We start from the raw sequence: 14732 nt of genomic DNA, 5'->3' as shown, positions 1-14732 counted from the left end.
AAAAAAAAAAAAGAAGAAGAAGCAAGGTTGACTATAGGTATAAAAATCACAACTTTTGGAGTGTGAAGTTATCAGATTGACAGTCCATATTAAAAGTTCTATTTGGAAAATATTTGACTCTAAAAAAAAAAATATTCCAAATCCTAAATGACTCTAAATTTCTTTTACATTCAAGAAAAATAATAATAATAAAAATCACCGCCGGGCAGTGGTGGCGCATGCCTTTAATCCCAGTACTTGGCAGAGGCAGGTAGATCTCTGAGTTCAAGGCCAGCCTGGTCTACAGAGTGAGTTCCAGGAGAGCCAGGGCTACACAGAGAAACCCTGTCTCGAAAAACAAAATAAATAAATAAATAAATCACCAAAATACTATCTTTTAAAATCTATTTACCAGATAGTGGTGCTGCATGCCTTTAATCCCAGCACTCAGGAGGCAGGGGCAGGCAGATCTGAATGAGGCCAGTTTAATCTACATACACAGTGACTTCTAGAATAGCCAGAGCTACAAAGTGAAACCCTGTCTTAGAAGAAAATGAAAAAGAGAAAAGAAAAGAAAAATACAGGAAGGAAGGAAGGAAGGAAGGAAGGAAGGAAGGAGTTAAAGCTATTCAATTTGTCCAATGGATCATCAAATGTTCATTTAAATAGTCTAAGAATCACAAATGCACATATGCACATATTCTTTATCACACAGAACCCCCACGGATAACTACTAATCCTTAAATTGTTTAGTTACTCTTGAATTGAAAGAGTCTAGTTATATAGCAAGTTATCTACAGGATCTCTCTCTCTCTCTCTTTCTCTCTTTCTTTCTTTTTTTCTTTCTTTCTTTCTAAGACAAGCTTTTTCTATTATGTGGCTCTGGCTATCCTGAGCCCTGAAGTTCACTATTTAGACTGACTGGCCTAGAACTCAGAGAGATCCACCTGCCTCTGACTCCCAAGTGCTGAGATTATAGGTGGCCTCAATAAGATATCTTTTTCTTTTTTTTTTTTTTACGAGACAGGGTTTCTCTGTGTATCCCTGGCTCTCCTGGAACTCACATTGTAGACCAGGCTGGCCTCAAACTCAGAAATCCGTCTGCCTCTGCCTCCCGAACGCTGGGATTAAAGGCGTGCGCCACCACTGCTCGGCAGGATATCTTTTTCTTATATGAACACATCCCATACAGATATTCCTACAAATAACTGAGCACTATAGGCAAGCTTCTAAAGCCCCTGAATGCTTCCACCCCATGAAGTTAACTGCATACACAAGTCACTCTGTTCTCAACTCACAAGCAGTGGAAATAAATGAATAAAATTAAATAAAGAAAACTAAAATTGGATGTTTTTCTCCTACTGCATCAATCTTAAGTCTATTATTGCAGATCAGAACCAATTTTTGAAATTTTAAATAAAGTCTTGATATGCCAGAAAATGTACTGCTCAGGCATATGGAAGGTGATTATTTGTGCATCTTCAGGTCCTAGCTAGAAACCAGTGGATGCTTAAAACATCGCTGCTACAACTCTTGATACTTACTAGCCAAAGCAGAGTAGCCTCTGACACATCTGAACAGTCACTACATCCCACCCAAAAGCCTTTCTCCTCATTCTTACACTACAGAGCTATTTAAATGAGAATGACAATGCACACTACTCAACATGTTCATGTTAAAATCTGATTTAAATTATACTAGCAAATTATTTCTTAGATTTCCTTCTGAATTATAAATTCTAAAGGGGGAGAACAAGATTTACAATCTGAGTAGTGGCATAACAGTAAAGAACTTCCTTAGGCCCAGTAGTCAGTTTTTCAGCAGCAAAGTTCACATAAAGATGTAAGTTTCCACCTTTCCCAAGTACCTTCCTATTGCCAGAGGCATCTTATCCTATCTTTGAATACTGCCCACAGTAACTGTTTAAAGAATCCAATGCTATTCTTAACATCCTTAAATACTTCTAAAAAGGTCCTTCCTGCTTATGAACTCATGGCCGTTTCCTCACAATTGTATACTTATCCTGTCCCACTGTCTCAGTCTCCGCCAAACAGATGTACACAGCACAGTCTTTCCTATTTTGCTACACTGCTAAACCCAAACAGAAGAAGACAAAAAAAAAGATACAAACCTGCTGCTTTCCCCGCCCCCCAACAGCAACAGTGAAACCAGAAGCCAACAAGATAAAGGGAGACAGAAGGCAACAAGTATATATCACTTCCCTGCTGTGTGTGGCAAGCTATTGACTCTTTACAAGCACAGATTCACAGTATGTCCACTGAAACAGTGTTATTTTTCAGAAGAAATCTGACATTTGGCACAGGGTAGGGTTTATAACACTATAAAATAAGCTATTAATTTTATTTCTGCTGGCTTAATATTCTTATCTCTGCTCTTAAAAAAGAAAATCAATTTTCCGTTGAAGAGTTGGTCCAGAATATGGTATATTTAAATTTGAGGAAAAATGTTTTGCCACAAGTTTGTTGGTAAGAAAAACTAAGACGCACTGTATTCAAAATTCGTGTTACTATTTTTGAAATAATAGTTCAACTCCAGCTGTAAACTAAAAATGGTTTTTCATTTTACTTCCAAAGCGTCTGAGTCACTTAACACTCTTATTAACTTCGCTACAGATTCGTCCAGTGGCCGTCAACGTAGAAAGCCTGGAAGCTAGAGAGCAGATCACTCTACAGTCTTAAGACAATGGTATAAACCTTGGAGTAGGCTATTTGTTCCGGTCATTAAACACACAGGAAATAAGCTTTTCTGGTTAGAAAACTAATTTACAAAGGGCAATACGACTTCACAAGAGTACAGAAAATCTTATTAAGATAGATAACGACCAACTCATCCAAGCAAGTATTAGAAAGAACGGGAAGGCGAACTAGAAAACGAAATGCCATAAACTACCTGGTATCTGTTCCTTAAACCTGTCCTCGGGACTCGGTCCCAGACAACATCAGTTTCTGAATTTACTCGGCCCTCGGTGGAGACTCAGCTTGGGTGTCGAGCAGAACGAAGATTCTACCAAAAGCCGAGCGCCGCGAACAGCAGCAGGGCGCTTTCAACCTGACACCACTTTCTCCCCGGACTCTCTCCCGGGAGGGTCAATAGAAAGCATCCGAAAGGAACCAGAAGCCGAGCAGGGCAGCCCTCTTCCAAGTCCCGAGCCCAGAGTCCAGGCGCCTCTCGGGTCCCACCCGCCTGACCTTGGCCAGGGCACTCCCAACCCTGCCACTCTCTCGGTCCGCACACGCGGGGAAGCCGGGCTGTGCGGGAGCGAGCGGCGCAGATGGGGCGGACACGGCCCTGGAAGCGCGTCGCTCCGACAGGCGTCGCCACCGGGATCCCCGACAGGGGCCGAGCCGCGGCGACAGCAGCGAGGACACCAGGGGCTGTGGGCCTCGGCGGGGACCCGCGGGGCTGGCGTCGGGCGCAGAGGAGCCCGCGCACAGGTGAGTCCGGCCTCGCCCAGGTGCGCGCGCCCGCGGACGCGCGAGGAGGCGCGGCCCCGCGCCCCCCTCAGCAGCCGGTGGCCGCCTCAGCCTTGCCTCCCTCGCCCCGCTTTCCCCTTCCACACCTCATGCCCCACTTTACCGCGGCCTCCGCCCGGAGCACCCGCGCCCCCGCGGTCCCGGCTCCTTCAGGCACCCAGCTGCCGGGAGCGGCGCCCACGACGGCCCGCCCGCGCACTGCGCACGCGTGCACGCGCTGCCTCTACCCGACCAGACAGCGACTGAGATTCCGGAGCGGGCACTCCCTACGGCGAACACTACAAGTCCCGACAGGCTTTGCGCACGCCCGGCGGCGTGGCGGGCAAAGGAATCGGGCGTCTTCCTAGTTCCAGGGTGGTGGCTCGCGACCGCGCGCGGGGCGCTGGGTTCCCCATGCCGCGCTGCATCCTGGGGCTTGCAGTTTTCGAGGACCACGAGGCTCGGCTTAGGACGTGGAACTCGAGGTTCTCTGATGTCATCACCTAGAGCTGCGAGGCACAGGGATCTTTAAAAATAGGTTTGGTTCTTTGCAGATAATTTGCAAGCTGTCCCATAGTGGGTACAAGAAACATAAAATTCACTGGTGGTGCACCAGTTTTTTGCTCCTAACCATTTCTTTCTCAAAATGCAATTTCACCTCATCCTTAAAATAGTGGTATTAATGCAAGAGGCTAAGGAAATTTAAAAGGATTGCTCAAAAGACTTTCAAGGAGATATTTAAAAATATTCAGTCTATTTGTTGAGCAACCTCCGTGTATGAAGTCCCTGCCCTCGTGGAGCCTGTGTTTCATAAGGGGAGCTAGCCCTTTACAAAATACAATCCTTATACATTTTAATAAGTAGAAGAAAAGAATGAGCTTCAGAGATAGAGACAGGGGAGGCAGGCTTCATCAGAGAAGATGTCCTGTCCAGTAACACTCTCTAAGGAAGAGATATTTGAGCTGAAACCTGAAGAAGGTGAGATATTTAAACATGCAAAAGAACTGGGAAAGAATTACATACCCCACCTTTCCCAGTGAGTGACACACACTCACTCTCAATAAACGTTTGGGGGTTTGTATCCTGTCTGCACAGCTGGGGATCATGCCCTCTCACTTGAGAGTGTTTATCAACCTTTCTCATGACAAGGTTCCTCTGTCGTGTACGTGGGACAACTAGGCTATGCTAGATGAGAGGCTGGAGGGGTAGAACTGGCAAACTGCCCGTGCTGACTCTCCACCTCACATCTCCAACATCCAAGGCGATCAGCACCTTACCTTCTTAGAAATCTCAGCTACACAGCCTTGCTGAGGGCCATCTGTCTCTTCTTCAGGTGGGAGCAAGAAGACTTCTTTCCTCATCTACACACTGGTTGAAAGAGCCCATAGAGTTGCCAGCGCAGCCCTTTCATTTGGCCCATGCACTGGGCTTTTGCTGATTTAACTGAATGTGTAGATGAAGTTTAAAAAAAAAAAAAAGTTTTCAAATAAAAATCCAAATGTCACCTGATTTTCTCAGGTTTTTGAGCTAACCTTCCTTGGCTTGAAGATCTGAAAGAAATTTCTGGCTTTTCAGCCCTTGGAGCCCTAGGAGATTCCACTGGGAGGGATTAGACTGTACATATCGGATTGGCTGTTTGCAAATCTGTAACAGAGAAAAGCAATTAAGTTAGGATGGGCTTATTCTGGTTCACAGTTTGAGGGTCTGTATGGTTCATCCTGGTAGGGGAGGTACGGTAACAGAAGAATGAGGGTCAGTCAGACCGCATCTGGCCCATATTCAGGATGGGTCTTCTCTCCTCAGGAAAACTCTGGAAATTCCCTCACAGACACGCCCTGAGTTCTTTCCTCCCTCTCCCTCTCCCTCTCCCTCTCCCTCTCCCTCTCCCTCTCCCTCCCCCACTCCCTCGCCCCCCCCACATCAAGTTAGCAATTAAGTTCAACCAACACAATCTAAAAGTCACATTCAAGTTCAGTGTCTTTTCGTGATGGGAAATCCCTAGCCCTGAAGCCGTGAGCTTCTCTATCAACTCCCTCTGCGTTGGACCAGAGAGCCATTCTCCTGATTGTCGGTACCATTTGACTAAGTAGTGTACAGTTGCATAATGAATCCTAAAGCTTATTTGGCATTGAGAGTTAAATGTTTGTACAGTGACAGAAACCAGAGAAGGGATTCAATTTGCCCAATGACACACAGCCAAAGTATTCTCCGGGCTACTTTGAGGTTGGGATCCAGCCAAAACTTGAGAATTCCTGATGTGTCTTTAAGTTCAGAGGCTGACAGAAGGGTAGGTATAGAAGTTAAAAGGTTCTCTGCCCCGTCATCACCATACTTCACATGGATGAAGTACTTGGGTGTTTTATTCTAAACACTCCTTGGTTTCTTTCTACACACTTAACAACAAGATACCAGCCCTCTGATAGAGCCAAGCAGAACGGGGTACAAAAGCCAGGAGACTAGTCCAAACGCATCTGGTGCTACTGGGCATCATCTCCCCCCCCCCATTTTTACTTTTGTTTTTAGTTTTTGAGACAGGGTTTCTCTGTGTAGCAGAACTCACTCTGTAGACTTTACTGGCCTCGAACTCACAGACATCTGCCTGCCTCTACCTCCCAAGAGCTGGGACTAAAGGTGTGCACCACCACCTCCCAACTGTCATTTTCCTCTTTGATACGGTCTTTGACTTCCCTTTCCCCAGGAACACCTTGAACCTCTCTGCCTTACTTTCTCTCCTTTGCAGCACTCACATATTATTTACACAAATCTGAGCAGAACATCACCTACATATCTGATTGGTCTTATTTTCCTTCTGTCCCACTAGCAGAGAAGACCGACCCTGACAATGTTTAATCTAATGTTTAATTCACAGCTAGTCTCTATCTTGAATAGACATGTCTGCTGAACAACATCACAAGCCTCCTTCCTTGCTCAGTCAGACTCAAAAGACAAACCGCAGGAACAATTCCTGAGGTAAATCCCTGTCTAGCCAGACGTCAGTCAGAACCAAGGTGAAACAAGGATTAAACATGAACAGAACTCTTTCTGAACCCAGTGCTGTCTTCTTTTCCCTTCAGAGTTAAAACAAAACAAAACAACAACAAACAACAAACCCAGCTCTTTTCTAATGTTTGGTGTAAACGTGAACTAGAGCCAAGAGAGAATCCGAGCTTTGCCTCTGTAGCTGCATTGGAGAAGCTGGTTCATGGCTCTCTGCCACACCCACACTCCTGGCAACCAGCTTGTGATAGGAAGAATGGTTCCTGGTAATTACCCAGGGTTGGTTGGGTTAAGGGACTTGGCAGACTACAAATGAGGTGGCTGAAGTCTCCTTCAGGAACTACGTCTTGCTCAGCACAATCCTGCTCCAGGAATGAATGAATGTAAAAGACTGTTCTGGAAGGATTGGTGCCTGGGCAGGTGCAAGAAAAGTAAGATTTCCAAGGAGATCAGCAACCAGCCAGAATCCCAGGCCGAGAGAGAGGGAGAGAGAGAGAGAGAGAGACAGAGAGAGACAGAGAGAGACACAGAGAGACACAGAGAGAGACACAGAGAGAGACAGAGAGACAGAGAGAGAGAGGATTGACATAAAATCACCTAGTGCCATTGACGTGCCAAATGATCACTCTATGATCTCTGGGCTCTAGAAGCTTCTAAGCACATGGGACACCTGCTTATATCCTAGTCAACCCTCTGAGCACACACAGCAGATCTGGGATGTAGACAAGCCCTAAAACTGAGGCCCTTAGACTGCTCTGTGTCACCCAAGCATGTGGCCTCTTGCTCCAGTTTGTCATCCAGACTTGAAAAGCAAGGTTTTCTGAGCTCAAGATTACCATAAGGTTATGGCTAAGTTGCTCCTTGTTATATTAAGGTAAGGAGCATTCTTGAAGGCGAAGGCTCTTTTCAGAGGAAACTGGGAAAGATTCCAACCTGGCATCACAAGTGTAAGGTCTTCGGCTGGTGGGAAATCCTTCTCAGATCACTGCCACTCACCTGTCTGTGTCAGCCAAACCCCAGCTGCAGTCAACGGTTGCTAGCTCTTCCCATCCATCTTCCCATTCGCCAGAAGAGGTTATTAGCACTCAGCAACAAAAGCTAAAGCCTCAAGTGTCCCAGAGGGTTGTGTCCTGTGTGTCCTATGTGTCCTGTGATCTGCTCCCTAAAATAACGAGAACATGAAAGTGTCGGTTTTCACAGCGATCCCATGACTGCCTTGTCCCACCCCAGGATAGGACCTCAAGGAACTTGGGTTCTACAGTCCATCTGACTAGCTGGGTGATCTCAGTCCATTACCTGACTTCTCTGGACGTTAACATTGTTTCTTTGCAAATGGAGAGGGTGATAGGGCTTTATGGTTTAAGACTCTAGGGAGTCTTAAATTTAATAACACTTGTAAAAAGTCTGGCCCGCAGACTGGCCCCATCACTATGAGCTGTTAAGTGGTTTATCCCAGTTTCTTGGGCTGCTACAGACTCTACACATATCAAGGAGACTGGCATGGTACTGGCAGCTTGGGCTTTGGGGAGTTTAGTATGTCTGGGGAGCAGAGCCATGTAGATCCGGTGCTGGGGGAAGTCGAAGGATTCCAGATGTGTCTAATGTGAGGATTCTGGTTTGGTTTGTCTTTTAGGGTCCACAAAAATAAACACATACCTAAGCTAACAAAGAGAAGACTCAGGCTTGCCTGGAATAGTTTCATGGTTATCAGCCCGTGACACCCCGAGGAACATTTTAAATTTAAAGGCTGCTAGGTTGTCCCCTCTCTTGACAATGGGCACACCCCCAGCCAACAGCTAAGGCTACTCTAAATCTGGCATCCCTTCACCGACCCCCTGGCATGTAAACACATCTTTGTTCCCAGCTGGCATTTAATAACTGTACTTTACGGTGAAACAAAAGCTGCAATCAGAGTCCGACAATGGAAGCGGCAGTCAGTGCTGAACAATACCTCGAATTCCCCTGGTGATCTCCCTCATCCGCAGCTGTGAGAACCAGAAGTTCTAGCGTGAATTCCATTCAGCGTTATTCACCCAGCCCCACTGGGGCTTGTTTGAATCACAGCCTCCCTGCCTCCTCACTGGGCCTTTCGAGGGTCTGAGATGGCACGCCATGCCTGGGCCAGAGCCAAGAGCAGGTGTACGTACCCACAGGAGCTGGCTCTGAGAAGACTGTGCAGCGGCCCTGTGACAAAGCCAAAAGGCCCCAGGCTGGAGCAGTCATCCCTGCACCAGCACGCCATGCCAGACTTCCTCCAGATGAAGGAGGCCTGATTCCTGAGCACGCTATGGTCTCACGGTCCAGAACATGTCCAGCCTCTCGCTGCTGTGCCCAGGTCCCGAATACTTGGAGAGGAGAGGCGTCTGAACCTTCGGATCCAGTATTGAGGTCCCTGCTGCGCCATAGAGGCACTCCAGCCCTTTAACACCGCTCGGTCTGAATCCCTGGCCATTTTTCCCCCGTTTTGTGTAGGTGACATTTCGAGTGACTGAGGCTGGCCTCAGTGTCCCTAAGGAGCCAAGGATGATCTTGACTTTCTGATCTTCCTGCTTCTACCTCCCAAGTACTGGGACCACAGGCCTGTGGCACCACAACGGGAGCCTGAACCCAGGACTTCACGCATTCTGGGCAAACTGAGCCACATCTCTAAAAATATCATCTTTCCTTCTTCCTTTTTAATTAATTTGAGGTATAACTTAAAGTCACTAATTGTACAATGTAAAACTCAATAAACGTTATCTACGGTTTGGTTGCCGACCCAGGGACAAGGAACTGAGCTGCTTATTTTACATATCAAAGGAGATCTGGTCTCCAGGTTCTCCCAGCATCCCTCAGTTCCTCCCAAGCATATCCTGCCCCCAACCCTGAACTTTCCAGCCCAGTGCTTCCGCTGCCCTTCCCAGAAGCTCCTCCCTATATAACCCAGACACTTGCTTCCCCTCTCTTCTCTTTTCTCTCAGCACGTGGTCCCTTCCTCTCTTTCTCTTCCCTCTCCCTCCTTCCTATGGCGACTCTCCTGGCCTCAATCCTAGGGACCAGTGAACTCTCTTGAGAGCTGCTTCCCAATAAAACTGCCTTTTAATATATTCTAATCTGGCCTGAATTGGCTCATTTCACTGGCGGAGAAATAGCATCACATCTACCTCCCAAGATACTCACTCTTCCAACATCCCACAAGACTTCTCTGCCAGCTGGAGATGCTGTCATCATAGAATGTTAAGCATTACCTGTTCTGGCACCTTACAGAACGTCAACAGCACAGTACATTATGTAGTCTTTGACGGTCTGAAATCTTTTGCTCAACCTTGAATCTATGACACAAAAAAATGTCACTGTGTGTCACATCACTGTGTGGTATTGCATTTTGTGAACAGGACACAATTGATTCTTTTACTGTGGGACATTTGAAGTTATACGTGAGACTAGGGCGAATCAAGTTGCTTCAAACCTTCTTAGGCTCCTTCTTTTGTGCATTTTTGTACTTTTTGCCCCTGAATGTGAAGTGGCATTGGTAGATGATTTCTTGAGAAATTTAAGGATCTGTTTTGTTCCCAATTCTAAGAAGGGGCAAAGTGGAAGGAGTTACAGAGACAAAGTTTGGAGTTGAGACAAAAGGATGGACCATCTAAAGACTGCCATATCCAGGGATCCATCCCATAATCAGCCTCCAAACGCTGACACCATTGCATACACTAGCAAGATTGTGCTGATAGGACCCTGATATAGCTGTCTCTTGTGAGACTACGCCTGGGCCTAGCAAACACATAAGTGTACGCTCACAGTCAGCTATTGGATGGATCACAGGGCCCCCAACGGAGGAGCTAGAGAAAATACCCAAGGAGCTAAAGGGATCTGCAACCCTATAGGTGGAACAACATTATGAACTAACTAGTACCCCGGAGCTCTTGACTCTAGCTGCATATGTATCAAAAGATGGCCTAGTGGGCCATCACTGGAAAGAGAGGCCCATTGGACTTGCAAACTTTATATGCCCCAGTACAGGGGAACGCCAGGGCCAAACAGTGGGAATGGGTGGGTAGGGGGGTCGGGGGAGGGTATGGGGGACTTTTGGGATAGCATTGGAAATGTAAATGAGGAAAATACCTAATTAAAAAAAAAAAAAGAAAAAGAAAGGATCTGATGTTAGAGTCTAGCCTATGCTTGCCTCAGCTCTCCCTGTCTGGCAGACACCACCAGCCTGTGAGCTGCTAGGACATTGTCTGTGAGCCCAGTCAGACTTGCCTGTGACACCACTGTTTCACCTGGGAAGTGAGTCTACATCAACAGGGGGCACATCCTGTTCCCCTTCCCCCTTCCCCACTCCTGCCTAGGAGGCAGAAAGCCTGGCCACAAACTCCTGCTGTGAGCAGCCCCCACAGCCCCCACAGCCCCCACTCCGTCCTCAAAAGGAATGAGAAGAGGTTTGTTTTATCCTCTGCCTACCTAGTGGACTCTGATTCTCTTGAGAGGCTTTGCTACACTGTGTCTCATGCAAGGTGCTGGGGCCTGAGCTCTCCTCAGGGCCCCTGCCATGGTTGCCCCTCTGTGTGTCCGTGGAGGTACTTAATAACTCCTCTACTAAACTCCTGAGTTCCCCAGAAATCTGTCTCAGTGTCCTCTGGAAGTCACATCCAAATGCCAACAAGAAGTAGCAATACAGCTTTAGAGAGCGACACCAACTTCACTCCCACCAGCAATGCAGTCTGAGAGCTGTGATTGCTCCACACCCTTGTCAGCTCTTGTTGTTGGCCTTTTTCTTTTAACCTTTCCAGTGGATACATAACAGAATCTTATCATGTTCTCATCGATTTGAAAATATCTCCACACTCTCGTACACAGCCTGGGCTGAGACTCGGGGATCTTATTGGCCTTGGTGTGTAGATTTAAAATAAAACTGAAGTGCTGGAGAGATGGCTCAGCGGTGAAGAGCACTGACTGCCCTTCTAGAGGTCCTGATGAATTCAGTTCCCAGCAACCACAATGTGGCTCACAAGCATCTGTAATGGGATTCAATGCTCTCTTTTGTACAGAGCTACAATGTACTCGCATACATAAAATAAATAAATCATAAATAAATAAATAAACAAACAAATAACTGAAGACAAGAGAAAGAAAGAGCCAAAGACCAGCACAGGGCCCCGACTCCTGAGCATGGATCCCTCTCTATGATGTGTGTCAGGTCAGAACGAGAACAGGTCTGGCCAAGCAAGCTGCTATGATTTTATGTGTCGGAGTCACAAGGGAAGGGGGGGGTGGTAGAGGAGCAGAAGGAAGTGGTGGAGCCCCTGGGTTGGCTGTGGGGGCTCAAGCGTATTCCTGAGCAGGAAGCCAGCCACTGACAACCATGCACTTTGCCTAGCAGAGCCAGTCCCCTTGTGTGTTCTCACTGAAGTCCCAGCACCTTTCAGTCAACAAACAGAAGTCCGGTCACCTCCAATAACCTCTCTCTCCCTCTTTTTTTTTTTTTTAAAGCATTTTACTTCTTATTTTATGTGTATAGTGTGTCTGCCTACATGTATGTATATGCATCATATATGTGCCTGGTGCCTATGAAGAATAGAAGACAGTATCAGATTCGTGGATGCAGTTGTTGTAAGCAACCATGTGGGTGTCAGGGTCAGATCCCAGATCCTTTCTAAGAGCAGGAAGTGCTCCTAACCACTGAACCATCTGTCCTGGACTGACTCTTAAACATCAGGTACATCTATCCACCATCTCTATATCACTATTCCTCCCCTGAGTTGGGCCCTACCATCTGCACCTGAACCCCATCTCAGCCCACTTCTAGGCCAACTTTCATATACAAACTACAGATCTGTCCTGCTTAAAAAGTATTTTCATGCCTCTTGCCTGCCTAAGACTCTGTCCAAGAAAGCCAAGCCACTGGGTCACACTCATTAATCCCAGCACTCAGGAAGCTGATCTCTGAGTTTGAGGCCAGCCTTGGCCTTCAGAACAAGTTCCAGGACAACCAGAGTTACACAAAGAAACCTTGTCTTTGAAAACAAAATTTGCCCGAGTGCAGTGTCCCAGGTATTGGCAAGGTAGAGGAATGGAGAGTTGTTTCTGGGAGGCAAGACTACTTCTAGGTTGTGGGTGAGTCTTGGGACAGATCTGGCTTTAGGGTGAGGTGACTGGCAGTTGGAGACAAGCTTCAAGCCTAGAAGGGACTGAGGAACAAAAAGGGCAACATGGCCGGACATTCATGGGACACACTAGAAGGAACATTGGGGGCTACTCAGGGTTCACTCTGGCAGCAGTCCCAGGTGACTTCTAAACCCTCCCTTTCAGCTTCAGATACTGAACTCCATAGCCCCTGTGAATCCAGAGAGAACAGAGCTCATAGATGGATCAGTGAGCCAAGGACTGGAGTCCTGTATACTGAACTCTCTCTTGGGGCAGTACCGCATGGTCCTCATCCCTCAATTGCCTTGGAGTCCAGTGGAGCTTTGGACCCATCAAAAGGCTGATCAGGGGATTCTGTTTCAAAATCTGTTGCAGAATTTCTGTTATTTCTCTCTTGTTCTTCACATGGGTGTGTTAAGTCCATCAATATAGTTTTAAATCCCATATGGCATCCCTGCAGCAGTACGAGGAAGCCTCACATCCAAGATCTACCTCTAGTTAGGCTTTTTGTCAGAAAGAGACATTAAGTAGGGACTCCATTGTTAAAGTGTCTGCCCTGCAAGAAAATGACTTCAGTTCAGATCCCTAGCACCCATGTAAAAGAAGCCAGACATGGTCTCCTGTATCTGTAATGCTAGCACAAGCAGGTGGGGATAGGAGAGCCCCAGAGCTCAGCGTCTAGCCAGTCAGTGAGCACCAGGTTCAGTGACAGACCCTGCCTCAGAAAAGATAAGGTGGAGAGCAGCAAAGGAAGACATCAGATGTCAATCTCTGAAACACACAAACACACACACATACAAATACACATCACACACACTGCAGATATACGCAACACAAATATACCACACATATATACACATCACTCGGGTATATATATACCACACAGACACATCACATAAACCTCACGTACACTACACTCACACACACACACACCATAGGTGTGCACAGAACATATATACCACACACACATACACCTCACATTAACTTCATGCACATTACACACACATCTGCATACATGCACACATATGCATACACAGACACACACAAACGCACACATGAAATAGTATTATTTAGGAAAACTGCTTTAACATTATGACAGTGACTGACCTCTTACAAAGACCTAAATGATCATGTCTATATGATCTAAGCTTTTTGACCCATGACGTCAAGTTCAAGTCCGCTGGCTTGCCAGCCGTGTGGCTTTGAGCCACTCACTGAAACTCAGTTCTGAGATCCAGTTTGTTTTCTCATTGGAAAACCAATCTCTGTTGCAGAAAGGCTATAAAGATGGTACTTGGCACATAGTAAGTGCCAGTACGTGGCTTTTATGATGATGTCCACTGGTCCACTACAGAAGTCACATGGGACCTCTAGGCAGCCTGCTTCCTGGCTTCATCACTTGCTTCCCAACAACAGTTGAGTTTGTTTCTCCTGCTTATCCTGAGATGCCCTCTTGCTCTCTGTCTCTCTGCCCACATGCTGCCCGCCAGACTGTTTGTTTTGGATGCAGGAGGCCAGCCAGGGAGTGGCAGGCCTGCCCATACGGTTCCTTGAAACAAAAGCTGATCCCTGAGTCATAGCTGAGAGAAACCAGCACATCTAAGCACCCACAGACACATCAGAGGCAGAGCGCCCTGGGGGCAGAGGTGACAGGGACAGGAGCCCAGCAAGCCTGGCAATAGGGGGGGAGATCTATCCTAGGGAAATGTAGTAGAATACTGAAGGGTTTTGAGTAAGAGACAGACAGAATCAAATCTGGAAAGTGAGGAAGTCCTGGGGGGAGCTTTGAGCAGGCATTTTAGGAGTGGCTGCTCCCTCCTGCCCCGCTTGTCTTTGTCTTGGGTGTCTCTGTACCAGCTAAGGCTTTAAAGCGACTGCACTCAGGCCTCATTTACAATGCTCTCTACTGGCAGTGCCTCACACACACCCCCACCCCCACCCCACACTGTCTTTCAGGTCTAGCTTGCTCTACCTAGTCCAAGAATTCTCTCCAGGTCTCCAGCCCATGGCTGGGCACCTCTACTTACAGAAACCCTGGTTTTCCCATACACACCCAGTAGAGAAAGCCACTTATCAATGCCTTAGGCAGCTAATTCTTGGAGCACACGATGCTGTGGGAAGAACAAAACCTTTGCAGTCAGAAGACCTGAGTTCAAG

At 47.0% G+C, this 14732-nt stretch overlaps 1 protein-coding gene across 1 annotated transcript in view; it reads right to left on the bottom strand.

Annotated features, from left to right (window-relative positions):
* Positions 1-2986, bottom strand: part of Plekha1 (pleckstrin homology domain containing A1) — a 49467-nt gene extending 46481 nt beyond the window's left edge. The window contains 1 exon segment of the mRNA XM_021166897.2: positions 2890-2986. The gene's annotated coding sequence lies outside the window, so the exon portion shown is untranslated.
* Positions 2987-14732: the final 11746 nt, after the last annotated feature.

The sequence above is a fragment of the Mus caroli genome, chromosome 7, assembly GCF_900094665.2.
Source record: "Mus caroli chromosome 7, CAROLI_EIJ_v1.1, whole genome shotgun sequence".
Classification (NCBI taxonomy): Eukaryota; Metazoa; Chordata; class Mammalia; order Rodentia; family Muridae; genus Mus; species Mus caroli.
The sequence above is the reverse complement of the archived record's forward strand: the minus strand, read 5'-3'. Positions and strand labels throughout refer to the sequence as shown.